Genomic DNA, 17752 nt, shown 5'->3' with positions numbered 1-17752 from the left:
TAGTCTCAAGTTGGCTTCTTCTGTATGTCCTTAGTTGAAGGACTTCTGTTCAGCTAGACTTCAGGCAATTCTCAGTGATAATTTTTCTGTAGTTTAGTTGTAATTTTGATGTGGTCATGAGAGGAGTCAAGCACAGTGTTTATCTACTTTGCCATCGTGACTGGAAATCCATTATTTCTTCTAATATATTTTCAACACTTTACTCTCTCCTTCTCCTTCTGGTAGCCCTATGATGCAAATGTTGGTAGCTTGATGTTGTCTCAGAGGTCCCTTAAACTATCCTCATTATTTTTTAAATTGGGGAACACTGTGTTTTTCCAAGACCCATCAGCTCCATGTCAAGTTGTTGTTTTCAATCTAGTTGTGTGTGTGTGTGTGTGTGTGTGTGTGTGTGTGTGTGTGTGTCAGCTCAGCTCCAAGCTCAAGCCATTGTTTCTCACTGGCCCATGTGGGAATCGAACCAGTGACTTTAGTGTTATGAGCATTGCATTCTAACCACTGAGTCAACCAGCCACCCCAAACTATCTTCATTTTTTAAAACTTTTTCTTTCTGCTGTTCTGATTGGTCATTTTCCACTACCTTGTTTTTCAGATCGCTGACTCAATCATCTGCTTCATCTAATATCCTGTTGATTCCCTCTAATGTATTCTTAATTTCTGACTGGTTCATTTTTTTGTTTCCTATCATCATTTTAACTTTTCCTATCTCTTGTTGAAGTTCTTACTGATTTCATCTATTCTGACCTTAAGTTCATTGAGCATTTTTATAACCATTGTTTTGAACTTTGCATCTGGTAGATTGATTGTCTCCATTTTACTTCTTTTTCTGGATTTTTGTCCTATTTTTTCATTTGGGACATATTTATTCGTCTCCTTATTTTTGTTGCCTTCCTGTGTTTGTTTCTATGTACTAGGTAGATCTGCTATGTATTCCAGTCTTGATAGAGTGACCTTATATAGTAGGTCAATGACACAGTCTCACTCATTATATAAGCTGGGTGCTCAAGGGGTTTTCCTGGTGTGCGTGGTGTGTCCCCTTCTGTTCAATTAGAGCCTCAATTTCTGTTGGGATGAATTGGGTGATTTTAACTCTCAGGCTGAGTGGTTTTGACTACAACAGATGAGTTGTTGTGCAGGAGCTGACCCCACTGAATGAGATTCACTTTAGCAGGGCTCTGGTGATTGCCAAGTCTGCCTTTTGAATGTGTAATTTGTGGACCTGGTTGAGTGGTGCTCTTGCATGGTCTGACCCTTGCCACCAGTTGTGTTGGTTCTGGAGCCTCTTGGAAGGGGCTCTGGTGAAGGCCAAAGTCAGCTGCTGCCTGTGCCTGGCTTAACACCATCTGGTGGAAGCTACAAAGTGATCTGCTGTTTGTGGCCACCTCTGCTGGGCTCAGAGGCACCTTGGAGAGGCTAGGCTCTGAATGGAAGCTGGTTGCCACTAGTGCTGGGCTTGGGCCACTTAGCAAGTGCTGAGCCACAGGGCATGCTGAGTTCAGTTGCTCCTTATTTGAGGTTTGTGGACCTTTGAGAGGTTTTAAGAGAGTCTACAGCACAATTCGAGGAAGGCTGCTTATGTGGAAAATCTTTGAAAGGGATTTGAGCCAGTCATGTGATTTCATGTGTGGTAGTGTCTCAGAGAATCACTAGGGTGGGTCACACAGTGCTAGCCAGGTTAATATACACTCAGATTTTGCACCCACCTGCTCTGTGGCTAGAGAGGGAAAGAGCTCAATAAAGGAAAAATGTTGTCTGCCAGCATTTCCATTCTGGGAGTGAGCTGCTCTGGCCACTGCCTCTGCATCCCTTGCCCTGACATTAGTCAATTCAGCTCCTCCCCATAATACCTGGTACTTTTTGAGCTGATGCTTCAAGACTGGATACCAGAGAGAATGAGTTTGTGAGCAAGTGAGTCTGTGTGCTGTCCCTTTAAGACCTAAAGCTCTTATTCTCCAGCAGTCCTCTGTCTCACTCAGCCGAAATCCCCATTAATTTTCACTGCCAGATGTTATGGGGACTCCTCTTAATGGCACTTGAGCCTTGGGCTGGGGAGCCTGATGTGGGGCTGGAACCCCTTGCTCCTCAGGGGGGGCGTGACAAGCAAGATATCTCTCCTGTTTCTTAACCACGGCACTGTGAATGTGACACCTACCCATTCCACTTCTCTGCCCATACTACCAGTCTCATTTTGGCTTCTTCTTAATATCCTTAATTATAGGACTTCTATTCAGCTAGTCTTCAATGATAGTTGTTCTGTAATTTAGTTGTAATTTTGATGTGGTCATGGGAAGACTTGAGCACAATATCTACCATTTGACCAGAAATCTCTTGTTTGACATTTCTAAACCACAATGTTAGATAGGTATAGAAGCAGGGTTAGCCATCAGATGGTCTGCCATCTAGATTTCATGATACCTATCCAGCTACCAAATTTTCATAATAGTTTGTAAATTTCACAAAGGACATGCTGTTTAATCTCAAACATTTCTAAGTTTGAAAAGAGCCTTTAAAGAGCTTAAAAATGATAAAGCAAACTTTCCCAGTGATTGCACATTCAGAAATCCATCTGAAAACAATAATCCAAAAATATGAAGTAAATATCCATTACATAATTATTTATATTAGCCTAATATTATAAACAAATGTTCAACACTGAAATTATTAACTATAAAACAAGTGATGAAATCCCATTTGATGGACTATTGTGCAGCCATTGAAACTGATGTTTACAGAGTTTTTTAAAGTTTGGAAAGATGTTTACATTATAATGGTAAGTGAAATATGAGGCTTCAGTAACGTATGTGCCATATGATTTCAATTGTTACTTAGCATGTACAAAGAAATGAAGATAAAACATACAGCCCTTGATGTCATTGTTGTCCTCTTGTGCATGAGGCAAGATGACATTGAGAATAGAGGGACTCTAAGCCATTGTAACATGATATGTGAGCCAGCCTATACCAGAGATGATAAAATTCACAGAGAAACTTGAAACCATGAAGCTCAATTTGCAAAAGAATGACAAAATGGCGATTACTGTTTGTAAAAAGGGAAAAAAATTGTCAGGGATTTGCAGTTGAAATTTTGTCGTGTAACTTTCTAGAAACCAGGAGAAGCATCCTTATTTGTTTAACAGAAAGAGGTGAAGAGAACTCAGAGGCTAAATCTGTGATAATAATCAATATTGAATGTGGCCAAACGCACAGTTAAGATCTAAAATATGATTATCTCTTTTGGTTGCAAGTTTCAGAGACTCACTCAAGTAAATGGTTCAGCTAAACAAACCATTCACTAAGGACACACATGGAATTACAATGGAGCCAAAAACTCATGGAGGGTGATAAGATGGAGAGTGGATAACCATGAGCTATAATCGGAGCAAGTGTCATGGACACTAAACCAGAAGTGGCCCTGAGTCTAGGGAGCATCTAAAGACTTCAGCAGCAGGAGTCTGTACCTTGATGCTAGTGCCCCTGGATTGATTGATACAACTCAGCCCCTCTGAGCAACTATTTTTTACTGTTTAGGTATCAACAGGCTTCTATACTTCTACACTTAATATTTTCTGTGCTGTGTATCTTCTGCTTCTGTAACTGGTCAGTTCAGTTTGCATATGGCTCATTATGGCCATGTTAAATTCCTTCTACTACATGGCATTCTGAGAGCTTCAACTCTCATTGAAGAGAAGCCAACTGCCTCATTATCTCTGCATTCCTAACTCAAGAAGAAGTTGAAGTGTCTCAGCTTTTCTATTTACAGTAAACCACTTTACAAACCACTGAAAAGCCTATGTAGTAGCTGCTCTGGGTTCATCAGTTCTCTCCCTATTCATGAAATAAAATCCTATTTGTGACTGTTCACTGGGAAGGGGTTTTGGGCTAAGTGGATTCACTGAGGAAAGAGGGGAGAAAGGAGGTTATAAAGTAAGAATGGCACCTAAGGATTATGCCTAAAATCTTGTGAATAGCCATTAATTAAAGATGAGTTCTGATTGGCTGATGTACATTTAGAGCAAAGAATCCTGGTTCTGGAATGTTGACAAGTCTGCCTTCAGTCAATCAACATCATCAAGCCCACAGAATGGGGTGGCTATAAAAAATAGTTTGTGCTTATTTGCTAATAAATGTTTAATGCCTATTTTTATGTACAAAAATAAAAAATATATGTCATTTACATATTTAGCTAACAACCAGACCACATTCTTGATCTTCTATTATGTTTCATACAGACATGTTGTTCCCTATGTCGATCACGTTAACAAAAGTAGTACGGATATCTCAACTGTTAAAGATTTTTTAAGCAAAATTTTGCCTAAACATGGGTTACATTAGTTACTTAAGACATTGACACCTATTTGTTCAGAACCCAAAATAAAACAGCACACTCCTTTTTACCCTCACTACTATTTAGATGGCTTTGGCCAAAGCTACAAGCAAAATAGAATGGATATCTTGTGTTTGGCATCTAGATGTGTTAGTTGAACTGAGTCAGGGATGAAAACAGTTGTAAGGAGAAATGGCCTTAATGGGGAGATCAATGTAAATTTGGAAACAAAGTGTTCCCTAATGGCCCTTTCCATAACAAGATGGCTGGCCTCAATGCCCCTCAACCCTTATGATTCTATTATTTTTATGTCCTGGTAAAGAAATATGCATTTAGTAGTTTGATCCTTGAAGATTGAAGGAAAGGAATGTAACATTTATCCAGTGCATACTATACCAGTAACAATATTAGGTCCCTCTCCACACATTATCTCATTTAAACCTCACAAAAATGCTGGGTTATGTGTGATGATGGCAACTGCTCAGGGAACTGAGGCTTAGAGGATTAGCTTTCAAAAAGTCTAATCAGTTGAGCTGAGATTACTCCTCTTTGCTTCAACTTAATTATCGTAGATTAATACAAGGTATTATGACTCATATCCTCAGAATAGAGTTGGCATCAAGCTATTCAGAATACTATGGCCTATGGCCTGTAGATTATATGCTAACAGGATTGGACCTATGTGGTTAAGGGGAGTAAGCAGAAGCTTGATGAGAACCTGGGAGGAGGGCATTCAACACCACAGATAATAAGAGCAGGGATTTCAAAGATGGCAATACATTCAAACACAACAAACCCTACTCTAAGCAGATGATCTAAGCTGCCTGTCTCACTGTTTTCACTCATATAGGCCTCAACCTATTTCTATCCTTGACTTCCAGATTTACTTCAGTCAAATAGGCACCAATAGGTGCCTATTTGTTCATAATCCCTAATAAAGTGATAAGCTTCTAACCATATTTGAGCAATGATGTTAAGTGGGGAACAATTCTCTTCCATTGTGGTGGTTTTCTGTCAAATGTCTGTTGAGAAAAAACAATAAAGCCTTCTTTGCACTTATGTGGTAGGGAGGGTATTAAAAATATCCTTGGTTTTAGGCAGGAAAGAGTTAACTGCAAGGCTGAGTATTACTTGCTTTTCCCCATTTTTCAGAAACCCTTCACTCAACACTTGCTTCCTGTACCCATAGCAAATGCCCTTTGCCAGGAGAAGAAAAAGATCACATTTTTGTACTCTCTGCATTGTTGGAATTTTGCTGCTCATCATTTCATGGCCACTTATCTAGAAATTCCCTGACTGTTCATACTTCTACGTTAATGTTCAAAATGATAGGAACAGTGAGTGAAAATAGTATGAATCAGGAGGGCCACCAAGGAAAGAATTAATGAGGAGTGTGTCCACAGAGAAAAAAAAAAAAAATCGGCTTGAAGTTTTAGTAACATGTAAATTGAAGGAAACTATCAATTTTGGGGCTGAAAAGATATTTAAGATCAGTGTTTATTCATGTAGACCAAGCAGAAAGGACACAGAAATGGTTCCTAAGGGAATGAAAAAGAGTCAATGAATCTAAGGCTGAGCAAAAAAGTACAAGGAGAGAGAGTGTGATCTAAAATGGTGGAATAGACAAGACATTGTGCTTGCTTCCTCCCATGACCACATTACAATTACAACTATTATAGAACAATCAACCTGGAGAAACATCTGAGGTCTAGCTGAACAGAAGTTTTATAACTAAGGACATAAAGAAGAAGCCATATCAAGACTAACAGGAGGGGTGGAGACATGGAATGGATTTGCATGTAGTGGTTGAGAATCGGGAAGGATATCACAGCTGTGGGGGTCCCTTCTGAAGGAGTGAGGGACCCCAACCCCACACCCGGCTTCCCAGCCCAGAGTACCAGTGCTGGGAAGAAGAGCCCCCACAACATCTGGCTGTGAGAAACAATAGGGATTCCAACAATCCTGGTGGGACAGAAGGCTGTGGGAAACCCAGACATCCACTTAAAATGCCGCTTCACAGACTCACTCACTTGCAGGCACTCAATTGGGTCCCAGCAGGGGAACAGTGACTCAGGAGGCATCAGAAACATACAGGGAGAAACTGAGTTGTGTGGCTCGGTGAAGACTGGAGGGACAATCACCATTTTCCCTGTGTGGAATCCTCCTCCCATGCAGCTGGCAGGTGGGTACCATCTTTCCTGTGTTGAGCCCTCCCCCACATGGCCAAATCTGAATCGGCATTGGCCTGGTGACCTCCACAAACTCCACTTTGGTGACTCCCTGGGACCATGCCCAACCCAACTCGTGCAATGCTGGAGGCAATTTCTTGATGAACAGCCAAACCCTCCTTCATTGCACTCTTACTTTAACAATTCTTGAGCATCCACAGGCCCCAAGTGGACAGCAGCTGGCCTTAGTTTATTCTGAGCACTGGCACCAAGCTAGAATCTACATTAACCTGGTGAACACCACTCATCCCATGCTGGTGATCTCTGAGACACTGCCACACCCAGCTCATATACTTCATGAGGCTCTATCAGTGGCTGGCCTTACAGGAGCCAGCAGGCTACAGCAGGCCTTGGGGTGCCCTGGGGCCTTTTGTGGAGCTACCTCAGGTCTGGGACTGGTGACAGCCTTCCTTGGATCACAGCGTGGCCTCTCCCATGCACCTCCAAGTCCAGCACAGGCAGCTACCAACAATGGAATTTTTTGTAGCTATTGCCAGTCACAGGCAGTGGCTGAACTGGGCCTGCCCCAAAGTCCCTCTTAAAAGGTCCTGGAACCAACATACCTAAAGGTCAGATTCACACGACAGCAGAACACATCCCATGAGTCCAACAAATGGCACTTCCTTTTGTGTCTCTGGCACAATACCACTCCAAGCCCCCTGCACAGCAGCCCATAAGCTGTGGACATGGCCAAACTCCACAGCCAGTCAGCCTAAGGGTCAGTCCCACCCACTGATGTGCCAATAGCAATCAAAGATAAACTATAACAAGAGGGCACACACAACCAACACAAGGAACACTCCTGGAGCACCAAGAACAGGTGACCAGGAAAACTGAGTTACTGGGTCCCACAGGACACCAACTACATAAGGCCAGCTGACCAAGACAGGGAAATGTAGATCTACTTAATATATAGAAACAAATACAGAGAAGCAGCAAAAATGATAAAACAAAGAACTATGTCACAAACAAAAGAACAAGAGAAAACTCCATGTAAAGGACTGACTGAAATGGAGGCAAACAACCTAGCAGATACAGAATTCAAAACAATGCCTGTAAGGACACTTAAGAATGTTAGTGATAACTTCAAAAAAGAGATAGGAGGCATAAAAAAGGACAGAGAAACCATTTTTTAAAAGTCAGAAATGAATACAATAACCAAAATGAAGAAAGCACTAGAAGGAATCACCAGCAGACTAGATGAAGCAGAAGACCAAATCAGCAATTTACAAGACAAGGTAGTATAAAACACCCAATTGGAACAGCAACAGAAAAAAATAATTTAAAAAAACTATGATGAGTTAAGAGACCTCTAGAACAACATCAAGCATAACAATATTTGCATCATCGGCATACTAAAAGGTGAGGAGAGAGAGCAAGGGATTGAGAACGTATTTGAAGAAATAATGAATGAAAATTTGCCTTACTGAGTGAAGGAAATACACATACAAGCCCAGAAAGCACAAAGAGTCCTAAACAAGATGAATCCAAATAGACCCACACCAAGATGCATCATAATTATTGGTGTGATCACAAAATATGGTGAATGCTGCTGTTGAGTGCCATCCAACAGACAGACAGGGACCTTCAATACAGGAAGTGGCATGTTGAACATTAGTAACTGCGTAACAAGTTTCAACTTGTTTGGTGTAATCAATTAGGTGTGAGCTATGGTTGAGAGAAGGTGTGTTTTAAAGTGTGCCGTAAATCATCCTCCATCATGACAATGCTGTATGTCACACATCACTTCTAGTATATAGCAATTTCTGTTGAAAAACACATTATCATGTGCCCTCATCCACCTTATTCCCAGATCTGTACTGTGCAACTTCTGGCTTTTCCTCAAAGTCAAAATGATTCAGGGCATTGAGGCAGCCATGACAGCGCAACTAAACACACTCATGAAAGAGGACTTCCAGAACTGCTTCAGAAAGTGACAAGAACATTGGGATGAGTGTGTTCAAAGCAAGGGTGAGTATTTTGAGGAGGATTAATGGCAATCTGTCTTTTACTGAAATATATATATATATATATATATATATATATATATATATATATATATATATATATATTAAACATTTGCCATAGTTTTTGATCACACCACATACAGGAGAGCTTCTATAAGATTGTTACCTGATTTCTCAACAGAAACTTTGCACATAAGAAGGGATAGACACAAAATATTCAAAGTGATGAAAAGCAAGAACCTACCACTAAGACCACTACTCAGCAAGGCTATCATTTGGAATTAAAGAAGATAAAGAGTTACCCAGACAAGGAAAAGTTAAAAGACTTCATCACCACCAAACCAGTATTACAAGAAATGTTAAAGGGTCTTCCTTAAGAAGAAGAGAGGTGGAAAAAGAACAATGCTATGAATAATAAAATGGCAATAAATATGTATCTATCAATAATAACTTTAAAAGTAAATGGATTTAATGCTCCAATCAAAAGATATAAGGTAGCTGATTGGATTTGAAAACAAGACCCATACATGTACTGTCTACAAGAGAACCACTTCACATCGAAATACACACAAACACACATTGAAAGTAAAGGGATGGAAAAAAAGTATGTCGAGTCAATGGAAATGAAAAAAGAGCTGGGGTAGCAAAACTTATCCCAGACAAAATAGACTTTAAAACAAAGGCTATAATAAGTGGCAAAGAGGGACATTACATAACGATAAAGGGATTAATCCAACAAGAGGTTAACCCTTCTAGACTTTTATGCACCCAACGCATGACCACCTAAATACCAGGGATGACAAAAAAAATGTATACATATTTTAAGAGATGTTATCTATGTATTACTTTTCAAAGCTGAATTGAATTACAGTAGCAATGTGTAGTATGATGTTTAGTCAAAAGACGGCATTAATCAAATGAATGTTAGTATCACCATGCGACAGACAGGACAGTAAAAGAAAATGGCGGAAGCTCAGTTGTCATTTGAGGAGCAGAAGACCATTTTGAAGTGGTATTTGAAATTCGAGAACATTGTGGAAGTACAATGAAGGCACGAATATGTTACAGAACCTCCAACATGCCTAACGAGTGCACTCATTCGTGATAAGTTTGAGATGCATAGTACTGTGTGTGATGTGAACCAGGGAAGATCCAGGAGGCCTCGCACAACAATAAGTCCTGCTTCTTCTGCTATGGGGTTGGAACAGTTTACACACTCACTACAGAAGTCTACCAAACAATGTGCGCTTAAGACGGGAGTTAGCAGAACAAGCATATGACACATTTTTAAAACAGCAAAATGGAAAGTTTTCATCCCAAGATTATTACATGCACTGAATGAAGATGACCCTGATCGAAGGGTGCAGTAGGGTGAGTGGTCCCAAACCATGGTATGAGAGGATGAGGAGTTTGTTGGTCTGATGAAGCACAGTTTAAATTGGACATTCTCCTGACTTGACACCCCTTAACTTCTACCTATGGGGGACCATAAAGGATGTGGTGTACCATAGAAAACTGGCTATACATACTGGCATTACTTTGGGAAGAAATTGAAACGGCATGTGCAGCCATACAAGTGGACACTTTGGTCAACATTGCTCAAGCAGTAGTTCGCCATAATCAGAAGTCTTTGGATGCTGATGGTAACCATTTTGAGCACATCTTGTAATTGCAGAAGTCAAACGTGACTTGCATTTATCTTTTATTATCAGTATATATCAAGAATTACAATTCTAATACAGTGTTTTTCTTTCTTAAAATGCGTAAACATTTTTTTGGCACCCTCTCTATAAAAAGCAAATTTGAACAGAAATAAAAGGAGAGATTGATGGTAATACAGTTATAGTACAAAACGTTAACACTCCATTGACACCAATGGACAGATCGTCCAGACAGAAAATCAACTAGTAAACACCAGCCTTAAATGACACATTAGACAAGATGGATTTAATTAATATTTTTACAACATTTCACCCCAAAACAGCAGCATATACATTCGATTCAAGCAACCATGGAACATTTTCTCAAATGGACTACATGTCAGGCCAAAACAAGAAGTCTCAACAAATTCAAGAAGACTGAAATCATATCAAGCATCTTCTCTGGTCACAATGGTATGAAACTAGAAATCAATTACAAGAGAAAAACTGAAAAAAACACCCAAACACATGGAGGCCAAATAGCATGCTAACAAATAATGAATGAGTTAACAACAAGATCAAGGAATAAATCAAAACATACCCTGAGACAATTGAAAATAAAAACACAACAACCCAAAATCTATGGGACACAGCTAAAACAGTCCTAAGAGGGGGAAATTCGTAGCTATACAGGCCTACCTCAAGAAACAAGAAAACTCTCAAATCAACAACTTAAACTTACAACCATAGGAACTAGTAAAAGAAGAATAAACAAAGACCAAAGTGAGTATAAGGAATGAAATAATATAAATGAGAGCAGAAATTAACAAAGTGGAGTTTAAAAACAATACAAAAGATCTACAAAACCAAGAGCTTGTTCATTGGAGAAATAACAAAATGGATAAAACTTTAACCAGACTCATCAAGAAAAAGAGAGTGGACCCAAACAAATAAAATCAGAAAAGAAAGAGGAGACGTTACAACCACTATCACACATATACAAAGGATTATAAGGAAATACCATGAACAATTATATACCAACAAATAAGACAACCTGACAGAAACGGAAACTTCTTAGAAGCGTACAATTTTCCAAGACTGGGTCAAGAAGAAACAAAAAATATGAACAAACCAATAGCTGATAAAAAAAAAAAAAAGTGTCCCAGTAATCAAGAATCTCCCAACAAACAAAAGTCCAGGACCATATGGCTTCACAGGTGAATTTTATAAAACATTCAAAGAAGAATTAATATCTCTCCTTTGCAAACTATTTCAGAATAATGAAGAGGAGAGATGTCTCTCAAGCTCATTTTACAAGGCCAGCATTACCCTGATACCCAAAACTGACAGAGATACTAGAGAAAAAGAAAATTATAGGCCAATACCCCTGAAGAACATAGATGCAGAAATCCTCAACAAAATATTAGCAAAACAAATTCAACAATACATTAGGAAGATCATATACCATGATCAAATGGGACTTATTCCTGGGATGCAAGGTTGCAAATACCTGCAAATCAATTAATGAGATACAGCACATAAACAAATGAAGGCTGAGAATCATATATGGTCCTATCAGCAGATGCAGAAAAAGTGTTTGACAAAATCTGGCATCATTTATTATAAAAACTCTCAGCAAAGTAGAAACAGAGGGAGCATATCTCCACATAATAAAGGCCATATATAACAAACACACAACTAACGTCACACTCATTGGTGAAAAGCTAAAAGCAGTTTCCTTAGGATCAGGAACAAGACAAGAATGTCCACTTTCACCACTTTTATTCAGCATAGTAGTCCTAACCACAGCAATCAGACAGGAAAAAGAAATGAAAGCTATCCAATTTGGAAAGAAAAAAGTAAAATTGTCATTGTTATACTATATAGAGTGAACCCTAAAGATTCCTTCAAAAGCTATTAGAAGTGATAACTGAATTCAGTAAAGTAGTAGGATACAAAATTAATATTCAGAAATCGGTTGCATTTTAATATACCAATAACAAGCTATCAGAAAGAGAAATTAAGGAAACAATCTCATTTTCAATTGCATGAGAAAAACAAAAAACAAACCCAAACCTAGGAATAAATTTAACCAAGGAGTTTAAAAACCTGTATTCAGAAAACTGTAAGACACTGAAGAAAGAAACTGCAAAAGAGATACAAACAAATGGAAGCATATACCGTGCTCATGGATAGGAAGAATTAACATTGTTTAAATGTCCATACTACCCAAAGCAATCTATCGATTCAGTGCAACCCCCATCAAAATACTAATAGTATTTTTCACTAAATGAGAACAAATATTCCTAAAATTTATATGGAACCACAGAAGACCCCCAAAAGCCACAGCATTCTTGAGAAAGAAAAATAACATTGGCCTTATCATGCTACCTGGTATCAAACTATACTACAAGCCTGTAGTGACCCAAACAGCATGGTGCTAGCATTAAAATAGACCTGTAGATCAACGGAACAGAGTAGAGTCCAGAAAAAAACCTACACCTATTTGGTCAATTAATCTATGACAAAGTAGGCAAGAATATACAATGGGGTAAAGACAGTCTATTCAATAAATGTTGGGGGAAAACTGGACAGACACTTGCAAAAAAACATGAAACTAGTCAATCTTCTTATACTATATAGAAGAATTTTCTCAAAATGGATTAATACCTAAATGTGAGACCTGAAACCATAAAAGTCCTAGAAGAAAACATAAACTGTAAATTCTCTTCCATTGCTCTGAGTGGTGTTTTTTTCTGATCTCCTCTGGCAAGGAATGTAAAATAAAAAGTAAATACCCGGGACTACATAAAACTAAACATATCTGCACAGTAAAGGAATCGATCAACAAAAGAAAAAGACATCGTATTGAATGGGTGAAGATATTTGCTAATGATGCGTCTGATAAGGAGTTAATGTCCAAATTTTATAAAACACTCATACATCTCAACACCCCTAAAACAAAGAATGCAATTGAAAAATGAGGAGTGGACCTGAATAGATATTTCTCCAAAGAGGACATACATGTGGACATGTATGTCCACATACATGGACAAACATATTAAAAGGACATATTAAAACATATTAAACATCAAACATATTAAAAGGACAAACATATTAAAAGATATTCTACATCACTAATCCTCAGAGAAATGCACATTAAGACAATAATGAGATACAACCTCACACCTGTCAGGATGGTTATCATGAATAAATAAAAAATAACAAGTGTTGGTGAGGATGTGGAGAAAAGGGAACTTTCAAAAACTGTTGACAGGATTCCAAATTGGTGCAGCCAGTATGGAAAATAGTTTAGAAGTTTCTTAAAAAATTAAAACTAGAACTACTTTATTACGTAACGGTCCCAATTCTGAGTGGGTATTTATCCAGAGAAATCCAAAACTAATTCGAAAAGACACATGCACCCTTTTGTTCATTGCAGCACTATTTACAATAGCTTAGATATGAAAGCAACCCAAATGGCCATCAATAGACGACTGGATAAAGAAATAGTGGTACATATATGCAATGGAATATTACTCAGCCATAAAAAAGAATGATGTTTCTTCATACCATATGATGTTTCTTATATGTGGAATCTAAAGAACAAAATAAACAAAGAAACAAACTCATAGTGAATAAACCGATGGTTTTCAGAGGAGAGGTGAGTTGGGGAGCAGGATGAAAAAGAGGAAGGGATTAAGAAACACAAATTGAGGGGGCCAAGACATGGAAACAACCAAAATGTCCTTCGATAGATGAATGGATAAAGAAGTTGTGGTATATATACACAATGGAATACTATTAGGCGATAAGAAAGATGATATAGGAACATTTGTGACAACATGGATGGATCTTGAGAGTATAATGCTAAGCGAAATAAGTCAGACAGAAAAAGCAGAGAACCGTATGATTTCACTGATATGTGGTATATAAACCAAAAACAACAAAAGAACAAGACAAACAAATGAGAAACAAAAACTCATAGACACAGACAATAGTTTAGTGGTTACCAGAGGGTAAGGGGGGTGGGGGGTGGGAGATGAGGGTAAGGGGGATCAAATATATGGTGATGGAAGGAGAACTGACTCTGGGTGGTGAACACACAATGGGATTTATAGATGATGTGATACAGAATTGTACACCTGAAATCTATGTAACTTTACTAACAATTGTCACCCCAATAAACTTTAATTAAAAAAAAAACACAAATTTTGTAGTTACAAAATAGTCATTGGGATATAAAGTACAGCATAGAGAAAATAGTCAATAATGTTGCAACAGCTATGTATAGTATCAGGTGGGTACTAGACTAGGCAGAGCGATCACTGAATAGATTATATAAATGTCTAATTATGCTGTACATCTGAAAGGAATATAAAATAATATTGAATGTCAACTGTAACTAAAGAAATAATTTTAAAAATAAAATAAAGTAAAAATGGGTTATAGTTGGCAAAAAAGAACTGATTTAGCCTAAACCATTTACTGTGTAAATGGTTCATTTCAATATTTTACCACATTGAACATCTACTACAAATTTTTCTACTATCTCTACTATTTTGACTTTGATTATTAAGAACAGCCAGAATAGCAGGCAAAGTATTAGTCTATTAAATAGTGTCCATTTGTTGGGAAAGAAAATAAAAGAATTAGATTGGACAATAAAAAGAAAGAAAGTACAAGGAAAAATAAAGTGCATATTCAGTGGCTGGTACATCAAAGTTAAAACTGAACAGGTGTTTCTTCAAACAGTCTTCACTGGTGTGTAATGTCTGTAATAGCAAGTGGCTCTCACACTTGAGCATGCATCAGAAACCACAAGAGGATTGCGTAAAACACTGATTACTGAGCCCCTCCCCAGACACTCTGATTCATTAGGTCTTAGGTGGGATGTGCTCCTATCTGGGGACCAACTTTGAGAACTGTAGGATTGGCAGATGCATTATGGTTGGAGGATGCCCTTTGTCCCTGGACAGTAGCAATGTGCCTTCTGGCTGTAGCCTTCCTCTTGCTGTGCATTCACTTGTACTGATACATGACTGAGGCTGCCCATTGCAAGACATCACACCTGCTTCTGATTTGGTGGAGCTGATTTCTTTAGGTGGGGAAAAATATTATGTGATCATTTTGTTTTATGTCTCTGCTGCGTCAATAAAAATTATAAGAAAGGTTGTAACAAATGAGGTACATATTTAAAACTTAAAATGGAAATAGTAGAAAACATGTAGAAAAAAGAAAGCAAATATATGAACAAAATACTAACAGACAATTAAAAATAAGCATTACTTTTAGCCCTGACTTTTTAAGCAGCCAAAGCAAAAATAGGAAAAATGATGAGTTACATAATTCTCAACATTTATTAAACATATATAGAAAAACTCTTCAAGAGAGTCCCATATATTTTAAATAATAAGGAGGAAAATAAAGGGCAATTTAGGAGAGTGTAATCACATAAAAAAGTTTTAAAGATTGAAAGTGGACATAAGAAGGGCATATGTAAAAGATGATAAGGAGGCTGACTGAGGCTAAGTGAAAGCGAATTTTAAGGATGAGCGAGCAAGAGTCCCAACACCCAACAACTCTGGTGAAATGTCAGCTCTAAAAGACCTGAGGCCTTCATGCTTATTGCAGAATCAGACCCTGGTTCCCGGAGCTAAGCAGAAACAAAAGACTCTTGAATTGTTACTGGGTTCCTAGGAAAATCAGACCAACTTCCTACGAGCCCTGGCATTGGGCAGCTCTACTCATAAAAGCAACAGCTGATAGTAGAACATGGGAGTAGTCACAGATCTGGAAAAAAGCCAGAAGGGATTCTCTGGGATTTTGCACACAGTCACCCGCCATAAAACAAACACCAAAGCACTCACAAAATGCCCAAGAAACACACTCATGCAAAACAAATCCAATCTTCTAACTCTGCTTACAGGATTTTTGTAAGGTGTCTCCTGGCTCCAGCTCAAATTCCTGTCATATCGTCAGAGTTTCCAGACTATGGGACATTTAGCTAAGGCTGGGCATTATATCTTCTGTGGAGGGGCTGTCTCCTGCCAGGAAATGTGGACTGGCTGAAGTGGAATGATCCAATCGGGTCTTTTTTCATCCCCATCTCTGTGGGCTCCTTAGATTCTCATCACATGAATCAAAACAATTTGGAGAGATATGGTCACACTAATGTCCCAACATCCTTTTGTCCCTACTGGCATCTAGGGACAAGAAAAGACATAAAAACAAAGTCCCCCAAAATAAACACCATTTGCTTTGGAATCATCAGGAAAAAGAAACCAGCTGAGCAATTTCTACTCTTCACAGAGGCATGTGACACTTTGTTTATACTGGACTATTAGGACAAGCATTGAAAGTGCAAGTATGTGAATCTAACTTTTTCTGGCCGGGACTGATTATCTACTTTTGCCTTACTGTCGAAATCCATCATGAGCTTCTCTATTATCTCTCCCATAAATATACCAAACTCAGTGGAAATAAGGACATTCCTCTGGGCTGCTTAACAAGCAAATGATTTTTCAGCTGCTTCATTCCCTTCCTCCCCACCCTCTTTGAATAAACATTTGGGAGACACAGTCCTATGGCCTAGCAATTTGCAACAACTCTCTTTGTCCTCGCGAAGGCAAAACAAGACAGACGAGAGGTTAATGGAGGATATGAGTTATCCTGGATAATCAGTTGAAATATCCACATCTCTAATTCAAGGCTTCCTTTGATTTATCAATGTCATATTTCACATTAAGGCCCCCAATGTCCATTTTCTTCATTTCCTTTCTAATTATCACTTCCCAACTCAATAATTTGCTGTTATATAGTTTCTGAAGTCTTGCATCTAGTTTGTTCAGTATCTTGGAATGTGATTTGAAAAGTGGGCTTTGTTAGAAAAACCATGTGGACTTTTTGTCCTTTTCATTTATTCTTCCTTTCCTCTCCTGCTTGTCAGTAAGTATCTCCAGGCTACTGGCTAATGATGCAGATGATGAAACGTAAATAGCTTTTCTGAAGTCATTGGCGGGGAAGGGTCAGAAAGACTGGAGGCTTAGGCACTGCAGGGCTGGACTAAAGCCCAGTTTTACCACTTACAGGGGACAGAAACTTGTATGAGTTCTCTAACGTATAGGATTCACAGTTACCTTGTCTATAAACTCTGAAAGATTTCAAACTCTCAAAATATTGAACTCAAGGATTAAAAGTAAGAATCATCTTAATGGGCTGTTGAGGGAATCAGAGAATGCATATCACTTCTCACTCTTTGTAATGTAGGGACTCAGCTCCTGCTCCCCACACCAGAATGCAGGATACGGTGAGGCCAAAAAGAAACAACAGAGCCATAAATAGGGGAGTTTATACTACTATATTCTCAATAGCAGCTGGTCAAGACACAAAAGCAAATATCTGTCAGTACCCCAAAGAGGGGTCTTCCCGCACTCGTCTCGCTGGTGCCGGGTGAGACACAGTGTTGTGCCGGAAGTCACGCAGGGTCTCTGGTCCCACTCCCCACATAAGAACACAGGACATGGTGAGGCCAAAAAGGAACACCCACAGAGCCATAAGTAGGGGAGTCATACCACTATAGTCTCACTGGCGG

The sequence above is a fragment of the Rhinolophus ferrumequinum genome, chromosome 20, assembly GCF_004115265.2.
Source record: "Rhinolophus ferrumequinum isolate MPI-CBG mRhiFer1 chromosome 20, mRhiFer1_v1.p, whole genome shotgun sequence".
Taxonomy (NCBI): Eukaryota; Metazoa; Chordata; class Mammalia; order Chiroptera; family Rhinolophidae; genus Rhinolophus; species Rhinolophus ferrumequinum.
The sequence above is the reverse complement of the archived record's forward strand: the minus strand, read 5'-3'. Positions refer to the sequence as shown.